The sequence below is a fragment of the Phyllobates terribilis genome, unplaced genomic scaffold (assembly GCF_046119375.1).
Source record: "Phyllobates terribilis strain yellow unplaced genomic scaffold, ASM4611937v1 Scaffold_34__1_contigs__length_13252353, whole genome shotgun sequence".
In the NCBI taxonomy this organism is placed as follows: domain Eukaryota; kingdom Metazoa; phylum Chordata; class Amphibia; order Anura; family Dendrobatidae; genus Phyllobates; species Phyllobates terribilis.
In genome coordinates this window covers 6308361-6326949 of record NW_027362794.1, presented here as the reverse complement: position 1 = coordinate 6326949, position 18589 = coordinate 6308361, and the positions used below count along the sequence as shown (strand labels likewise).

The 18589-nt window shown below is 47.1% G+C and overlaps 1 long non-coding RNA gene across 2 annotated transcripts in view; it reads left to right on the top strand.

Moving 5' to 3' along the window:
* LOC141180637 (uncharacterized) overlaps nt 1-18589 on the top strand; it is a 197866-nt gene that overhangs the window by 88078 nt on the left and 91199 nt on the right. The window contains exon 4 of one of the 2 annotated variants that reach the window (XR_012256287.1): nt 14075-14145. The exons of the other annotated variant lie outside the window; for it this stretch is intronic. This is a non-coding gene — a long non-coding RNA (uncharacterized lncRNA). The remainder of the gene's footprint in view (nt 1-14074; nt 14146-18589) is intronic. 2 annotated transcript variants of the gene reach the window in all.

The following is an 18589-nucleotide window of genomic DNA, read 5'->3' as shown; positions in this document are numbered from 1 at the left end:
TGAAGTGAGATGGAATGATTCGGCGTTAAAATGTTTGTTTCTTGCTGGTTTAAGTGAAAGGGTTAAGGATCTGCTGATTGCTTTCCCTGCACCTGGAAACTTGCAAGAAGCCATGCAATTAGCTATTCAGGTGGACAGGAGACTGCGTGCCAGGGTTAATGAGGAGAAAACTCCTGCTATGGCAGCTCCTAGTCATCAGGGGGTCTGCTCGGACGACGGAGAACCGATGGAGATTGGGGCGATGCCACTCCGCTCTCAGGAAAAAGACCGCAGGTTTTCCAAGGGATTGTGTTTTTATTGTGGTAAATCTGACCATTTTGTTAAGAACTGTGAGCTTCTGTTAAACAAAAAAAAAGGTCAGTTACGCCGTATTGCTTGTTTAAACACTAAGGGAGTATTTCTTGCAGGGAGTACCTCATTGCAGGAGGAATTGATTGAATTTCAAGTATTTGTGGATTGTGGTTCTACACTGAATGTGATTGATAAGGGATTTTTGGAAAAACTTAAATTGGAACCCAAACCTTTGTCATCTCCTATTTCTGTGGTTGCTGTTGATAACACTCCTTTGAAATGTGTTACTCACAAGGTTTTTGAATTTCCCCTCACTATTAATGGTATTGACCAAGAGAATTTGGATTTAGTGGTATTAAATAATTTACCTTCTCCAGTAGTTTTAGGTTTGCCTTGGTTAAAACTGCACAATCCTTTACTGGACTGGTCTACTAATGAGATTAAGTCTTGGAGTCCTAAGTGTTATGATAAATGTTGTAACGGTCGCATTGCTGCTGTGGAAAGAGGGGAATTACCTGTATCTATTCAGGATTTTTGGAAGTTTTTTTCAGAGGAGGAGTCACAAATTCTACCTCCTCATAGGGACTATGATTGCACCATTGAGTTTGTTCCTGGAGCTACTCTTCCCAAGAGTCGCTTATTTAATCTTACTATCCCTGAAAGATAGGCCTTGGAGGAATACATACAGACGAACTTGGCTGCTGGTCACATTAGACCTTCTAAGTCACCTGTGGCTGTTGGATTATTTTTTGTAAAAAAAAAGGACGGCGGTTTACGTCCATGTCTGGACTTTCGCGAAATTAATAAAATTACCGTACGGAATTCCTACCCACTGCCGTTAATTCCTGACTTGTTTAACCAGTTAGTGGGGGCCAAGTGGTTCTCTAAAATTGATCTCCGGGGGGCATACAATTTGTTGCGAATGAAGGAGGGTGATGAATGGAAGACTGCTTTTAACACCCCGGTGGGTCATTTTGAGAATCTGGTTATGCCTTTTGGTCTTACCATTGCACCAGCGTTTTTTCAGAATCTTATTAATGACATCCTGAGACCTTTCATTGGTAAGAATGTGGTGGTGTATTTGGATGACATTTTGATTTATTCGCCAGATCTGGAGTCTCATTGGCAGAGTGTACGTGAGTTATTGCAGTTATTAAGTGACAATTCACTTTTTGCTAAGCTGGAGAAATGCGAGTTCGCTGTGCAGAGAATTCGTTTTATGGGCTACATTATCTCCAGCGAGGGCTTTGAGATGGACCCGGTGAAGGTTCAGGCTGTGCAAGAATGGCCTAGGCCTATTGGTTTAAAATCGATACAGAGATTTTTGGGTTTCGCCAATTATTACAGAAAATTCATTAAGAATTTTTCTATAATTGTTAAGCCGCTGACCGATCTCACCAGGAAAGGTGCGAATACGGACCAGTGGACTACTGAGGCCATTGAAGCTTTTGTGTATCTCAAGGAGAGGTTCAGTTCTGCCCCCATCCTTATGCAGCCTGATGAGACCAAGCCTTTTTTGGTCGAGGTTGATGCTTCTTCGGTGGGGGTCGGTGCGGTTTTGTCTCAGGAGAACAAGGATGGAGTACATCCCTGTGCTTTTTGTTCGAAAAAATTTTCTGAAACCGAACTTAATTACGATGTTGGTAATCGGGAATTGCTGGCTATCAAACTCGCATTTGAACATTGGCGTCATTTCTTGGAAGGTGCTAAATTTTCCATTCAGGTTTTCACTGATCATAAGAATCTGATCTATCTAGATGCTGCCAAGCGCTTGAATGCCTGTCAGGCTAGGTGGGCTCTTTTTTTTTCACAGTTTAATTTTTCTGTTACTTACATCCCGGGTACTAAGAATGTTAAAGCTGATGCTTTATCTTGCAGCTTTTCTCCCATGGTTGGTACCGAGGAGGAGGAGAGCATTATACAGGAAGGAGTTGTGATAGCAGCATTGGACTCCGTTTTGGAAGATGGGATTCTGAAAGCCCAGGAGGATGCCCCATCTAACACTCCCCATGGGAGGTTGTTTGTACCTAGAACCTTTAGGAGAGAGTTGTTTGTGGAGTACCATGAGTCTCGGTTGGCAGGTCATCCAGGAATTTCGGAGACTAAGAGACTGGTAGGTCGCAGTTTTTGGTGGCCTGGGTGGCAGAAGGAAATCATTAAATGGGTGCGTCAATGTACTGTGTGTGCCAGATCAAAGGCTTCACACGCTCCTGCTGCGGGGTTGCTTTGCCCTCTGGAGGTTCCTAGTGCACCTTGGACGCATCTTGCAATGGATTTTATTACTGACCTTCCTGTGTCCGAGGGTTTCACTGACATCTGGGTGGTCGTGGACCGTTTTAGCAAGATGTGTCACTTGGTTCTTTTCATTAAACTACCCTGTGCTAAGACACTCGCTAAGGCTTTTGTCAAGGAAATTGTCAGACTCCATGGCGTTCCCACCGACATTGTTTCTGATAGGGGACCTCAGTTTGTGGCTCATTTTTGGCGTGATTTTTGTGACAGGTTGGGAGTCCATTTGTCATTTTCATCTGGGTATCATCCTGAGTCTAATGGACAGACAGAAAGAAAGAACCAGGATGTTGAGCAGTTTTTGCGTTGTTTTGTCGCAGACAATCAAGAGGTGTGGTCTGAGTTTCTGCCACTTGCTGAATTTGCTCTTAACAACCATACATCCTCTTCTGCTGGGTGTTCTCTGTTTTTTTGTTGTACTGGGAGACATCCGTCGGTGGTTCGTTCTCCAAATTGGTGTCGGCTGTGCCGGAGGAGGAGAATTTTTCCGGTGATTTGGAGAGAGTTTGGACTGATGTACGTTGTAACCTTCAAGAGGCTAACAAAAAGTCTAAGAAGTATTTTAACAGGAAACGTCAAGAGGTTTTGTTTACGGTTGGTGACATGGTTTGGTTGTCCTCAAAGAATCTGCGGTTGAGGATTCCTTCTAAGAAATTGGGTCCGAAGTTTGTGGGACCATTTAAAGTGCTTCAGGTGGTTAACCAGTCTGCTGTTAGGTTGGAGGTTCCCTCCTCCTGGAAGGTTAATCCGGTGTTTCATGTTTCCTTGTTGAAAAAAGCTGATGTATGGGATAGGGACGCCACTGTCACAGTTCCTCCGGTGGTGGAAGACGGTGAATATGAAATTTCTCGTATCCTGAATTCCAGAGGGCATAGAGGGAGATTGCAGTATCTCGTCGCTTGGAAAGGTTTCGGTCCTAAGGATAACTCCTGGGTAAGGGCAGATGATGTCTCTGCTCCTAGACTTATCAGAGCGTTTCACAGGAGGTTTCCTGATAGGCCTGGGCCTGGAGGATCCGGAGGATCCTCATAGAAGAGGGGGTACTGTTAGAACCCTCCTGTTTTTTTTCTATTTTGTGGTCACGTGACCTGCTGCCTATTTATTCAAGCTCCGCCCTTCTGGCTTTGCTGGACTTCAGTGTTACTTTGACTCTTAATCTAGCCAGGTGCTTTGTACCTATCTCTATAGTTTGCTTGGTCCTTGGACCTCTAAGTATTTCTGTCTGTTTGTCTTTTTGCTCCGCTACAACTTCTGCTAGGAGGTGTCCAATTTTGTCCCAGTCCTTAGTACTTTTAGGGACCCCTCCCTTATATCTATAGGTCTGTGTTCAGACTAGCTGAGGATGAAGGCGGGTCTGTTCACAAGGAACAGGTTGCCCGCTGCATCGTAGGGAATCAGCTTAGTCCTATTGTAGGGACAGTTTTCCTATCTTTCCTTAGTTCTTGTAGCAGATCATAACACCAACACTGTGAAACTGAGCTTCAACATGCTGGCCAAGACCATACAGTGGTTTAACAAGATAGGTTCCACTCAGAACTGGCCTCGCCATGGTCGAACAAAGAAGTTGAGTACACGTGCTCACCGTCATATCCAGAGGCTGTCTTTTCAAAAGAGGTGTAAAAGTGCTGCCAGCATTGCTTCGGAGGTTAAAGGCGTGGGGGGTCAGCCTGTCAGTACTCAGACCATACTTTGCAATCAAATTTTTATTGCATGGCTGTCGTCACAGAAGAAAGCCTCTTCTAAAGATGCTGCACAAGAAAGCCCGCAAACACTTTGCTGAAGACAAGCATACTAAGGATATGAATTACTGGCACCATGTCCTGTGGTCTGATGAAACCAAAATAAAGTTATTTGGTTCATATTGTGTAAAGTGTGTTAGGTAGCGAGCAGGTGAGGAGTACAAAGACAAGTGTGTCTTCCCTACAGTCAAGCCTGCTGGTCGGAGTGTCATGGTTGGGGATACATGAGTGCTGCCGGCTGTGGTGAGCTACAGTTCATTAAGGGAACCATGAATGCCAAAATGTACTGTGACATCCTGAAGCAGAGCATGATTCCCTCACTTCGGAAGCTGGGCCAAAGCGCAGTATTCCAACATGATAATGACCCCAAACATACTTCCAAGATGACCACTGCCTTGCTAAAGAAACTGACGGTAAAGGTGCTGGACTAGCCAAGCATGTGTCCAGACCGAAACCCTGTTGAACATTTGTGGGGCATCCTCAAACAGAAGGTGGAGGAGTGCAAAGTCTCTAACATCCACCAGCTCCGTGATGTCATCATGGAGGAGTGGAAGAGGATTCCAGTGGCAACCTGTGAAGCTCTAGTGACCTGCATGCCCAAGAGAGTTAAGGCACTGCTTGAAAATAATGGTGGCCACGAATCATCTATTTAATTCTCTTCCTCTTGTCGGAACTAATCCTCACCTTTAGCTCTACTCAACTGGCACTTCTGTTTGATTTCTAATTTTTGATCTTCCTGTAATATCTTATTTCCAGATGTTGTTCCACCATTGTTGTATCTCTGATTTGTCTTTACTTTTTTGATTCATGATAAATAAATAATTTAAATCAAAACGAAAATAATGGTGGCCACACAAAGTTTTGACACTATGAGCACAATTTGGTCATTTTCAAGTAGGGGTGTACTCACTTTTGTTGCCAGTGGCTTAGACATTAATGGTTGTGTGAGTTATTTAGAGGGCACACCAAATTTACAAGCTGTACACTGACTATTTTACATTGTATCAAAGTGTCATATCTTCAGTGTTGTCCCATGAAAATATATAATAAAATATTTACAAAAATGTGAGGGGTGTACTCACTTTTGTGATATACTGTATCCCCAAAGATCAACGGCTGTAAGCTATTCTAGTGCCTGATCTGCATTGTCTGGTGATGACTGCTATACATTGACTGGGACTACACACTGGAAATCTGGGAGATGAGACATGGGGGCAGAATGGGAGATGACACAAGAAGGTCAGAATGGGAGCTAACACATGGGGGTCAGAATGGGAGCTAACACATGGGGGGGGGGGGCAGAATGGAAGCTGAGACAGGGGGAAGAATGGGAGATGAGGCATGGAAGCAGAATGGATGATGATACATGGGGGGCAGAATGGTAGATAACACATGGGGCAAAATGGAGAGAAGACACATGGGGGCTGGATGGAGCAAAAAAATGGGGGCAGAATGTAGAGGAGACATGGAGGCAGAATGGGAGATAAGACATGGGGGGCAGAATGGGAGCTGACACATGGGGGGCAGAATGGGAGCTGACATATGGGGGGCAGAATGGGAGCTGACATATGGGGGGCAGAATGGGAGCTGACATATGGGGGGCAGAATGGGAGCTGACATATGGGGGGCAGAATGGGAGCTGACACATGGGGGGCAGAATGGGAGCTGAGAAATGGGGGGCAGAATGGGAGCTGAGAAATGGGGGCAGAATGGAAGCTGAGAATTGGGTTCAAAATGGAAGCTGAGACATGGGGGGCAGAATGGGAGATGACACATGGGGGGCAGAATGGGAGATGACATGGGGAGCAGAATGGGAGATGACACATGGGGGGCAGAATGGGAGATGACACATGGGGGGCAGAATGGGAGATGACACATGGGGGGCAGAATGGGAGATGACACATGGGGGACAGAATGGGAGATGACACATGGGGGACAGAATGGGAGATGACACATGGGGGACAGAATGGGAGATGACACATGGGGGACAGAATGGGAGATGACACATGGGGGACAGAATGGAATATGAGACAAGGGGGGCAGAATGAGAGCTAACACATGGGGGTAGGCAGAATGAGAGCTAACACATGGGGGTAGGCAGAATGAGAGCTAACACATGCACATGGGGGTCAGAATGGAAGCTGAGACATGGGAGGCAGAATAGGAGATGACACATGGTTGCAGAATGGGAGCTGAGACATGGAGGGCAGAATGGAAGCTGAGAAATGAAGGCAGAATGGAAGCTGAGACATGGGGGCAGAATGGTAAATGACACATGGGGGGCAGAATGGAAGCTGAGACACGGGGGGCAAAATGGGAGATGAGACATGGGGGGCAGAATGGGAGTTGACACATTGGGGGCAGAATGGGAGCTGACACATTGGGGGGCAGAATGGGAGCTGACACATTGGGGGGCAGAATGGAAGCTGAGAAATGGGGGGCAGAATGGGAGATGATACATTGTTGCAGAATGGGAGCTGAGACCTGGGGGGCAGAATGGAAGCTGAGAATTGGGTTCAGAATGGAAGCTGAGACATGGGGGGCAAAATGGGAACTGACACATGCAGGGCAGAATGCGAGCTAACACATGGGGGCCAGAATGGAGAAATATGCAGGGAGAATGAAGTCACATGGGGCCAGGATGGGAGAACATATCAGGGCAAGATGAAGACATATGGGGTCCAGAATGGAGTACATATGGAAGCAGGATGTGGGACATTATTACATTATTACTGTAGGGGCTAATAAAAGGACATTATTACAAGTGTGATGTATTTTATTTTTGAGAATGCTGTTTTCAGTGGGGAGGGGGCCCTGTTCCTGTGCAGGGTGGCACTATGTTGCTTTTTTTCTTCATTTGGTGTAGTGTAGAAGTTGGTGAAAAATTAGGGAATGTGCTCTGGAAACTGCTCTAGATAACTATGTGTTATTTTCTGCAGAGACGAGTCCTTGCTGGAAGAAGTGATGGCAGTCTGTGCTGGATGAAGAGGAAAAGCGAAGATGAAGGACTTCAACTAGAGACGTTACCGGTGAGTCAGTGTGTTACCTGTACATTTACACTATGCATTACATACTATACACAGAGCTCCTATATACTGTACTTAAAAAGAGTTTTAGGTAAAATAAGAAATGTTTAATAGGTTAGAGTAGAGTAGGGCCCGGCCAGAAGAATCTCCTTGTCGTGGTGGCAGCTTAAAAAAATCTTTTGGCCAAAACAAAAGCTGCTGGCTATGTAGGTGATCTGGTATTCGATGGAACTGTTAATATGTGATTGGTGAGGACGTGGTGCAGAAAGTGGAGTTTTTCCAAGAGTGAGCGGTGGCACTGTGGAAGGTTCGAGGGGTGCAGCTGGTGTGGAGCCTGGGGTGAAGTCTCAGGGGGGCCCAAAAACTTTGGCTGTATGGGGCCCTAAAATTCCTGGAGGCAGCCCTGCAATGTATTCAGGCAGGTCACATTCTCCTGGCATTCACCAAACCTAGAGCCATCCATCAGATGCAGGGCTGCCACCAGTAATTTGGGGGCCCCATACTGACAAAATTTTTGGGCCCCCTTGAAACTCCAGCCAGGCTCCATCCCAGCTCCACCTCCACCCCAGCTCTGTCTCCATCCCTCAAACGTTCCACAGTCCCACCGCCCACTCCTGGAAAAACTCTACTTTCTGCACCACATCTTCACCAATCACACATTAACATTTCCCATTGAACAGCAGATCACATATATAGCCAGCAGCTTTTGTTTTTGCCAAAAGATATTTTAAGTCACCACCACGGCAAGGAGACTCTTCTGGCCGGGCCATACTCTACGCTAACCTATTAAAAATTTCTTATAATATCCAATATTCTTTTTAGGTATATTTTTATTTATGGGAATGTGTTACATATATTTTTTAAAATGACCAATAATACCACGTATAAGGGACAAATACCATCACACCATGACCAGATCACATAATACCACCACATAGTGACCGAATAATACCACATACAAGGGTCAAATACCACCACACTATGACCAGATCACATATTACCACCACATAGTGACCGAATACTACAATACTGATTATTAATAAAAAAAAGAAAACTAATATTACCATAAGTACCATTATACACAGGAGCTCTGTACAACGTACACCGTGTATAGTGTAAATGTACAGATAACACATTGACTCACCGGTGACATTTCTAGTTGAAGTCCTTCATCTTTGCTTTTCCTCTTCATCCAGCGCAGACTGCCATCACTTCTTCCAGCCAGGACTCGTCTCTGCATAAGATAACACAGTTATCAAGAACAGTTTCCAGAGCACATTCCCCAATTTTTCCCCAGCTTCTACACTGCACAAGATAAAGAAAATAAAGCAACCTAGTGTCGCCTTGCACAGTAACATGACCCCCCTCACAAGGTCTTCATCCTGTCCCCCATGTCTCCATTCCCCCCCATGTCTCCATTTTGCCTCCATTCTGCCCCCCATGTCTCAAGCTTGCCCCCCATCCTCTCCCCCATGTCTCCATCCCGCTCCCTATGTCTCCATTCTGCCCCCCATGTCTCTATCCTGGCCACAATGTCTCCATCATGCCCCCATGTCTTCATCCTGTCACCCATGTCTTCATCCTGTCCCCCATGTCTCCATCCTGCCCCTCATGTCTCCATTTCCCCCCCATGTCTCCATTCTGCCCCCCCATGTCTCAAGCTTGCCCCCATCCTCTCCCCCATGTCTCCATCCCGCTTCCTATGTCTCTATCCTGGCCCCCATGTCTCTATCCTGGCCCCCATGTCTCCATTTTGCCTCCATTCTGCCCCCAATGTCTCCATTCTGTCCCTAATGTCTCCATCAAGCCCCGCCCCCTACACCCCCTGTACAGAGAACAGAGGGCCCCCCCGGTTCGCTAGTCATGTCGGCAGCACTGCAGATATGATTAGTGATGGGCCCTCTGGAGAGCGATCTCCCTGCTCTGCCTGCTGCCGCAGTGGCCTTCTGCCTCCCGTGCGCAGCGCGACACTGCCGGAGCGTGCGCAGGAGGTCAGTCTCAGGGTGATGACGTCATCGCCCTGGGACTGCTTCCTGTGCGCGCTGACGGACCCGGCGTCGCTCCATGCAGCGGCTGCAGGCCTGCCGCTCATCTCGACGCGTGAGTATGAAAAGCAGGGGCCGGGACTCGGGGAGGGATTGGTGGGAGTGACTGGGAGGACCCCTGGCCGAGGCTGGCAGTAAATACTACTGGGCAGTGGGCATGATTATCATCATGCCCATTGCCTAGCATGTCTTGCTTCCAGCCTCTGGTTACTGGTACTATGCCTAGCAGCATGTACTACCACCAGGGGCTGGCAGGACATGCTGGGTGGGCATGATAGTACCAAGGAGGCTGGTGGAGTGGTAGTCAGTGCTGGCGTCAGCTCCCGGGCAAGTGCCGGGGCCCTGAGCAGGCGGGAGGTCCACTTGCCGTCGGGCTCCCCGCCGGGCTATGGGTGGAGGAGAGCAGTGCCAGCGCCCGCCCTTCTCCCCCGCTTGCTCAGGGCCCCGGCAGCCGGATACTTACCTCTCCCCGTGCCTTCGCAGATCCGCTGTCTTCCTGGTCTGCGCTCCCTGTGACGTCTCAGGTCAGAGGGTGCGGTGACGACTTTCCACTGCGTCCTCCCCTGAGCCATCACAGGCAGCGCAGAGCGGGAAGACGCCGGCAACGCAGGAGTATAGACCTGAGCAGCGGCAGCAGGTGAGGAGGAGGGAGGTGAATATTTGATTTTTTTTTATGTATGGAGGCGTGGGGCATTATATTGGGGGCGGGTGACATCCTGCATGGGGCTTTATATAGGGGGGTAACAGCATGCATGGGGCATAATATGGGGGGGTAACAGCCTGCATGGGGCATTATATGGGGGGATGACATCCTGCATGGGGCATTATATGGTGGGGTGACACCCTTCATGGGGCATTATATGGTGGGGTGACAGCCTGCATGTGGCATTATATGGGGGGGGTGACAGCATGCATGGGGCATTATATGGGGGGTCACATCCTGCATGGGGCATTATATGGGGGGAAGGGACATCCTACATGAGGCATTATAAGGGGGGGTGACATCCTGCATGGGGCTTATATGGCGGGGTGACATCCTGCATGGGGCATTATATGGGGGGGAGAAGTGACATCCTGCATGGGGCATTATATGGGGGATGGCATCCTGCATGGGGCATTATATGGGGGGGGAGTGATATCCTGCATGGGGCATTATATGTGGGGGAGTGACATCTTTCATGGTGCATTATATGATGAGTGACATTCTGCATGGGGCATTATATGGAGGGGAAGGGACATCCTACATGGGTTATTATATGGGGGGGGAAGGGACATCCTGCATAGGGCATTATATGGGGGGGGGAGTGACATCCTGCATGGGGCATTATATGGGGGGAAGTGGCATCCTGCATGGGGCATTATATGGGGGGAAGTGGCATCCTGCAAGGGGCATTACATGGGGGGTGACATCCTGCATGGGACATTATATGGGGGGGGAACAGCCTGCATGGGGCATTATAAGGGGGGGATGGGACAGCCTGCATAGGGCATTATGTGGGGGGAACAGCTTGCATGGAGCTTTATATGGGGGCCAGTATCCTGTATGGAGCCTTATATGGGGGGGCCAGTATCCTGTATGGAGCATTTTATGGGGGCTAGTATACTGTGTGGAGCGTTATATGGGGCCATTATCCTGAATGGAGCGTTATATGGGGGCCAGTATCCTGTATGGAGCATTTTTGGGGGGGCAGTATCCTGTATGGAGCGTTATATGGGGACCAGTATCCTGTATGGAGGATTTTTTTGGGGGCCAGTATCCTGTATGGAGCGTTATTTGGGGGCCAATATCCTGTATGGAGCATTTTTTGGGGGCCAGTACACTGTGTGGAGCGATTCGCCGGTTTCTGAGCTATTGTAGAATTTAAATAGATATCACTCATATAAGAAGTGAAATCTTTGCATTGTACTATACTTTTATCTCTCTGCAGTATCTGTGCATCATGAATCGTGGTATGTGTTAAAGGGGCCCACTGAGACTCTTTCGCCCGGGGCCCAGAAAAACCTGGATCCGGCCCTTTGTGGTACTATCATGCTAGTACTACTACCGCCAGTGGCTGGCTGGCAGGACATGCCGGGTGGGCATGATAGTACCACAGAGGCTTGCAGGACATACTAGGCATGAATAATGCTTAGTATGTCCTGCCAGCCTCTGTGTACTATCATGTGTACTATCATGCCCAGCATGTCCTGTCCTGCCAGCCACTGGTGGTACCATCATGCATGGCCATTGCCCAGTCACTGGTGGTGTGGTACTATCATGCTAGTACTAACACCAGTGGCTGGCTGGCAGGACATGCCATGTGAGCTTGAATGCTAGTACCACAGAGGCTGGCAGTACATACTGGGCAATGGGCATGATAGTACCACCAGTAGACTGACTAGGCGGTCTCCAGGGCTCCGTCTCCCCTTCTCGCTGCTGTTAGGATGGGTTAACATTGCGTTTATGCTGTGCGTTAAAACGGATCCGTTGTAAATCAGCGCAGACGCAATGTACCGTAGACTTGCATTGCAAAAATAGGCATGCATTTGAAAGTATGCATTATTTGCAACGCGCAGGAAAACATGGTCGGCGGCTGGAGGCCAGCTGAGCACTTCTCTGACAACTGTGTTCTAGTGTCATTCTGTGCCTGCTCATCTCTGTCAGCAGGCATATTTGTCTGATCTGATGGCAAAGATGTTGCAGAGCTGGAGACAGAAGATCCGTGGATTACGTCAGGGCGAGGATTTTGTTATTTATTAAAGATGGAGTCCCTACATGTGTTTTGTGTTTTATTTTTATTAAAAAAAAAATTCTGTGTTTGTGGGTTTTTTTTCTGTTTACTAGAAATTCATGGTGGCCATGTCTAGGTTGGCGTGACGCCATGAATTTCAGGCTTAGTGCCAGCTGATAATACAAGGCTGGTACTGACCCCATTATTACCCAGCGTGCCACCCCCACCAGGGCCGTTGTAAGAGCCGGATAAAGTGCCTGGAAATGGCGCTACGATGTATGCGCCAATTACAGGGGTGGCTGCGGGCTGCCGTTTTCAGCGTGGGGGGCCCAGAATGCTTGGGCCTTACCATGCTGAGAATCCCACACCCCAGCTGCCTGTTTTTTTTACCAGGCTGGCGATCAAAATATGGCGGGAGCCCACGCATTTTTTTTTTAATTATTTTTTTAAATAATTTAAAAAAAACATTGGGCTTTCCTGACTTTTGATCGCCAGGCAGCTAGAAGTGGCAGCCTGTAGCTGTCTGCTTTATCTGCGCTGAGAATCCAAAATTCTGTGGAGCGCTATGTCATTTTTGTTTTATTATTTATTTTCACACTTCTATATGTGTGACAGGCCCAACAGCTAATCACAGACGCTGACACAGAGAACGGGCGTCTGTGATTGGCTGCTTGAGTAACCTGAAAGCAGCCCATACATAGTACCATACTAGAATGTATGGGCTGATTGTACATTACTCGAACAGCCAATCACAGACGCCCTTCCTCTTTGACAGCATCTGTGATTGGCTGTTGGGTCTGTGACATATAGAAGTGTGAAAAGAAATCATTTTTAAAAACATGATGTAGCACTCTGCAGAATTTTTGATTCTCACCGCAGGTAAAGCGGCAGCTACGGCCTGCCACCCCCAGCTGCCTGGCTTTACCTTGGCTGGCGATCAAAAGACAGAGAAGCCGAATATTTGTTTTAAACTTATTTAAAATATTTTTTTTTTAGAAAAAGGTGTGTGCTCCTGCCATATGTTGATCGCCAGCCAGATAAAACAAGGCAGCTGGGGGCTGGGATTCTCAGCATGGTAAGGCCCAAGTGTTCTTGGCCCCCCACGCTGAAAATCGCAGCCCGCAGCCACCCTTGAAAATTTCCAGGCGCTTTAGCTGGCTCTTCTAGCGGCCCTGGTGGTGAGTACCCTGGGTAATAATAGGGTTAGTGCCAGGCCAGCTTTGTATTATCAGCTGATACTAAGCCCGGAATTCATGTTGTCACGCCAAATTAGACATGGCCACCATGAATTTCTAGTAAACAGAAAAAAAACACAGAAATTTTTTTTTTATTAAAAATAAAACACAAAACACATTTAGGCTACGTTCATACGCGGCGCAAAAAATCGCTACTGCATGCCGACGTTGCGCTTTTCTCAGCGTGCTTTTCCCAAGGCCATGTTAACATGTAGCCTATGGGGAAATCGTGCCGAAAAAAACGCCAAGAATTGGCATGTCAATTCTTTTTGCACGGCCGCTTTTGCAGTGAAAGCGCCCGCGCAAAAATACCTGGCAAAACGCGGCATCTGAACGCTTTTAAGTAAAAGCCATAGCTTTTGCTGGAAGCCGTTTCCAGCTTTGTTTGGCACTGCTTTTACGCGAGCGCTCTAAAACGCCGCATAAAAGCAGGAATATGCGGCTATTACTCCGCGTGGGAACGTAGCCTAAGGGACTCTATCTTTAATATAAAAAAAAAATCCTCGCTCTGACGTAATCCATGGGTCTTCTGTCTTCAGCTCTGCTACATCTTTGCCATCAGACAAATATGTCTGCTGACAGATGAGCAGGCACAGAATGACACTGGAGCACTGTTACTGTGTAGTGCGGCACTATGTTGCTTTTTTGTCATTTCATGCAGTGTAGAAATCTTGGGAAAAGTGTGGATTGTGCTCTGGAAGTGATCAGTTATAGCTAACTATGTTATTTTCTGCATAGATAAGTCCTGCATAGAAGATGTGATATATCGGTCTGCGGCAGATAAAGAACTTCACCTAGAGACATCACTGGTGAGTATGTGTATTACCTATACACACACACTGACACTATATACAGAGCTTCTGTGTATAATGTCACTGGTGATGACTGTATAACCTGTACACTATATACAGAGCTCCTGTGTATAATGTCACTGGTGATCACTGTATAACCTGTACACTGACCCAATATACAGAGCTTTTTTACATTTTTATTATTTTAGCATTATTTGTCACTATGTGGTAGCATTATGTGCTTTGGTCATGACATGACGATATTTGTCCCTTGTATGTGGCATTATTCAGTTACTATGTGGTGGTAATATGTGGTCTCATGGTGTGTCAGTATTTATACCTTGTATCTGGTAGCATTTGATCACTATGTGGTGGTATTATGTGCTTTGGTCATGGTGTGGCGGTATTTGTGCCTTGTATGTGGCATTATTTGGGCACTATGTGGTGGTAATATGTGATCTGGTCACGGTGTGGTGGTATTTCTGCCTTCTATCTGGTAATATTACATAGTTACATAGTTTATAAGGCCGAAAAAAGACAAGCTTCCATCCAGTTCAGCCTATTTCTTGTGCACTGCAGCTATTCCGCAGCGTTGATCCAGGGGAAGGCAACAAAAAACTATGCGGTATAGGCCAGTTTACATCATTGAGGAAAAATTCACTTCCCGACACTAATCTGGTAGTCAGATTAAATCCCTGGATTAATTAACTAAGCATAAGATGTAATTTTATTGTTCTCAAGAAAGGCATCCAGGCCTCTCTTGAACTCATTAAGTGAGTTGGACATCACCACTTCCTCTCCCAGAGAGTTCCAGAGTCTCACGGCTCTGACCGTAAAGAATCCCCTTCTATGCTGGTGCAGGAACCTCCTTTCCTCCAGACGCATAGTGTGCCCCCTCGTCTTTGTCACCATCCTTGGTATAAACAGGTCATGGGAAAGATCTCTGTACTGCCCCCTGATGTATTTATACATGTTTATGGGGTCTCCCCTAAGCCTTCTCTTTTTCAATGTAAATAGGCCTAATTTTGACAACCTCTCTGGGTATTCTAGTCCCTCCATTCCCTTTATTACCTTAGTCGCCCTCCTTTGTACCCTCTCTAGCTCCAATATGTCTTTCCTGAGCACCGGAGCCCAGAACTGTGCACAATATTCTAAGTGCGGCCTTACCAGCGCTTTATACAGAGGAAGAACAATGTTCTCATCATATGCCCCTATTCCTCTTCTGATGCATGCCATGACTCTATTTGCCTTCGCAGCTGCTGCCTGACACAGGGCACTCCAATTTAATTTGCTATTAACCAAGACGCCCAGGTCCTTCTCCATGTCAGATTTCCCTAACGGTTTCCCATTTAATATGTGTGGGTGACTGCTGTTTTTCTTTCCCATGTGCATGACCTTACATTTATCGGCATTGAACCCCATTTGCCATTTTTTGGCCTAACTCCCCAATTTATCTAAATCCTCCTGTAGCTGTGCCCTATCCTCATCTGTATTAACTACTTTACAAAGTTTAGTATCATCTGCAAATATTGCTATTTTACTATGCAACCCTTCCACTAGATCATTAATAAATATATTAAATAATATAGGGCCCAAGACAGACCCTTGAGGCACCCCGCTAGTAACCCTGACACCCCCTGAGCTTACTCCATTGATAACCACCCTCTGCTTTCTATCACTCAGCCAGCTATTTACCCACTTGCACACATTATCCCCCAGACCAAGCATTCTCATTTTATATACCAACCTTTTGTGTGACACGGTATCAAACGCTTTGGAGAAGTCAAGGTATACAACATCCACTGACTCTCCGCGGTCCAGCTGTGAGCTCACCTCCTCGTAGAAGGCCATCAGGTTTGTTTGGCAGGAGCGATCCCTCATGAATCCATGTTGATATGGAGTTAGACAGTTATTATTATTAAGATATTCTACAATAGCATCTCTAAGAAATCCTTCAAACAATTTACCCACAACAGACGTTAAGCTGACTGGTCTATAGTTCCCAGGGTCACTTTTAGACCCCTTTTTGAATATTGGTACCACATTTGCTTGGCGCCAGTCTAGTGGGACAGTCCCTGTCCATAAAGAGTGCTTGAATATAAGATACAGTGGTCTGTCTATCACATTACTTAATTCTTTTAGTACCCGGGGGTGTATGTCATCTGGGCCTGGTGACTTGTCTATTTTGATATTATTTAGGCGTTTCTGAACTTCCTCCTGGGTTAGGTGGGTGATATTTAGCGGAGGGTTTACTTTATCACTCTGCATTTCCTTCGATAAATTGTTTTCTTTTGTGAAAACAGTGGAGAAGAAGCTATTGAGTAGGTTTGCTTTACCCTCATCGCCCTCTATGATTTTACCCAGGTTATTTTTCAATGGGCCAACTCCATCAGTTTTAATCCTTTTACTGTTTATATAGTTAAAGAACAGTTTGGGATTCGTTTTACTTTCCTTCGCAATTAGTCTCTCTGTCTCCTCTTTTGCTATTCTTATTTGTTTCTTACAGATTTTGTTTTTTTCCCTATAAGATATTAGCGCTTCCTCGCTGCCTTCTTGTTTAAGTTTACCGAAAGCCCTTTTTTTGTTTTTCATTGCCCTGATATTGATCTTGGTAGAGTGGATTGTGGTTGGTCATTTGTTTTACCTGATATCAATAAGGGGAAACCTCTTTATTTCCAATAGATATTAAATACTTGGATGTTTAACTCCTCCCTGCCCTGTGACTATTACACAGCAGCAGAGATGCAGTTACAGAGGTTCACCAGAGAAAGCAAGTTGGCATTTGGTGAGATTTTCACCTCTGAAGTTGACGCGCCCCCTGGGCCGAGTGGGGAACCCGGAACTGGGCCTTTCGTGGGATGCTGGGAGTTGTAGTCACCGTGGCGGCGACCCGGTCCCGTGGCTCAGGGTGGTCAAACCAGTGGCAGTCTATTTGTAAGGTTTTAGGTTAATTGTCCGACTACGCCACCCGTGGATTGCGGTCAGGGTGTACCGCTGCTGCGAGGCAGACCGCTGAGGCTGGTGTTGTATGAGCAGCAGAGAATGGGATGACTCCCCACGGGAGGAGTATAGCCTCAGGGCAATGAGTGTGGATGATGGGAGTGATGGTGCACGAGCGTAACAGGAACGACTCAGAGTCTTTGCAGTGCAGTTCAGGGTCTTTACTGATGATAATAAGGCAGACCCTCCCGGGAGTACTGGCTAGCATAAGAGGCCTGGTCAGTCTGTGAGCAAGCAGGAGCTCCCGTGGCCAGGTGGAGTTGTAGGCCTCCCCGTCTGTCTGCACTCTTCCTGGCTACCTTGCTATAAGCGGGTGATAGTAGCCCACGTCCCTGAGTGTACCGTGTAGTGCTCACCCATATGGCTGGTGACTTGGGGCCTTCTGTTAGCCTCCGCTCCTCGATGGCGGTGCTGGTCCCTTGCTTGTGACTGAGCCTCCGGGCTTCTATGGCCAGAGGACCTGGAATCCCCTGTCAGCTGGGTTCTGCTGTTGGACTTAGAGATCCTTACAGCCTCGGACTCCGGTGTCCGGTACTTAGATTCTTCTGCCAGGGCGAGCTCTGCTCAGCTCCAGCCCCTGGTCTTCAGCTCCTGCTCCTACAGAGCTCCTTGCTGTTACTTTCCCTGTGTCTGCTTGTTCTCCCTAACCCCGCCCCAGACCCAGTTTATAAGGGCAGATTCCTCCCCTCCCAGGACTGGACAGGAGGTGTTGCATGTTTAAGGGCTCCTGACCAGGAAACCTCCCACTTGCTCTCAGACGTAATATTTCTATTACTGTGGTAACCAGACCCCTGGGGTGCCACATTCCCCCCTAGTAAATTTTAGTACTCCGGTACTAAACACATTTTTAAGAAAACACAAATACAGGGTAAAACAATAACAGGAAAAGTACATTTTGTATTGATGGTCACGGCATTTCCGTAACCGGGTGTCCATATCACCCAAGGTGAAGTTTTTTAGAATAGAGTAGGGGACCTGTCCAAAGCAAACCCCGAACGTTGGCCCTGGGCGTGGCTGCAAGGCAAAGCTAACTACTTTGGGCCACATGGAGGCCACGCCAGACAGGTTTTTCTTCGTTTTCGCAAGAAGCACCAAGTGTAACTATCTACAATGTAGTTCCGGTTATTCAGCGTCCATAACCTGTCAGTCCAAATAAACCTGAAGGGTAACTAGAGAAACATAATTAATAAACAGGCAGCAAACATAAACCATTTTCAACATTTGCAGTTTACAGGTAAATTCACATTACAGTTTAGATTCTCCAGCGAGCGGGCATCTGTCCTCTAGTGCTCCTGGTGGACCTACGTAACCCACTATCTGGTTCTGCACTACAGGGTGTAGAAGGTGTTGCGGGTAGGCCTGGCAGCTTTCTGCGTACTCTTTGGCTTACTAGGGGCACGGCAGGCTCACTACTAGCAGAGGGTTGATTCTCCTGGGCTGCTGGTATGGATTCTTCTGCCTC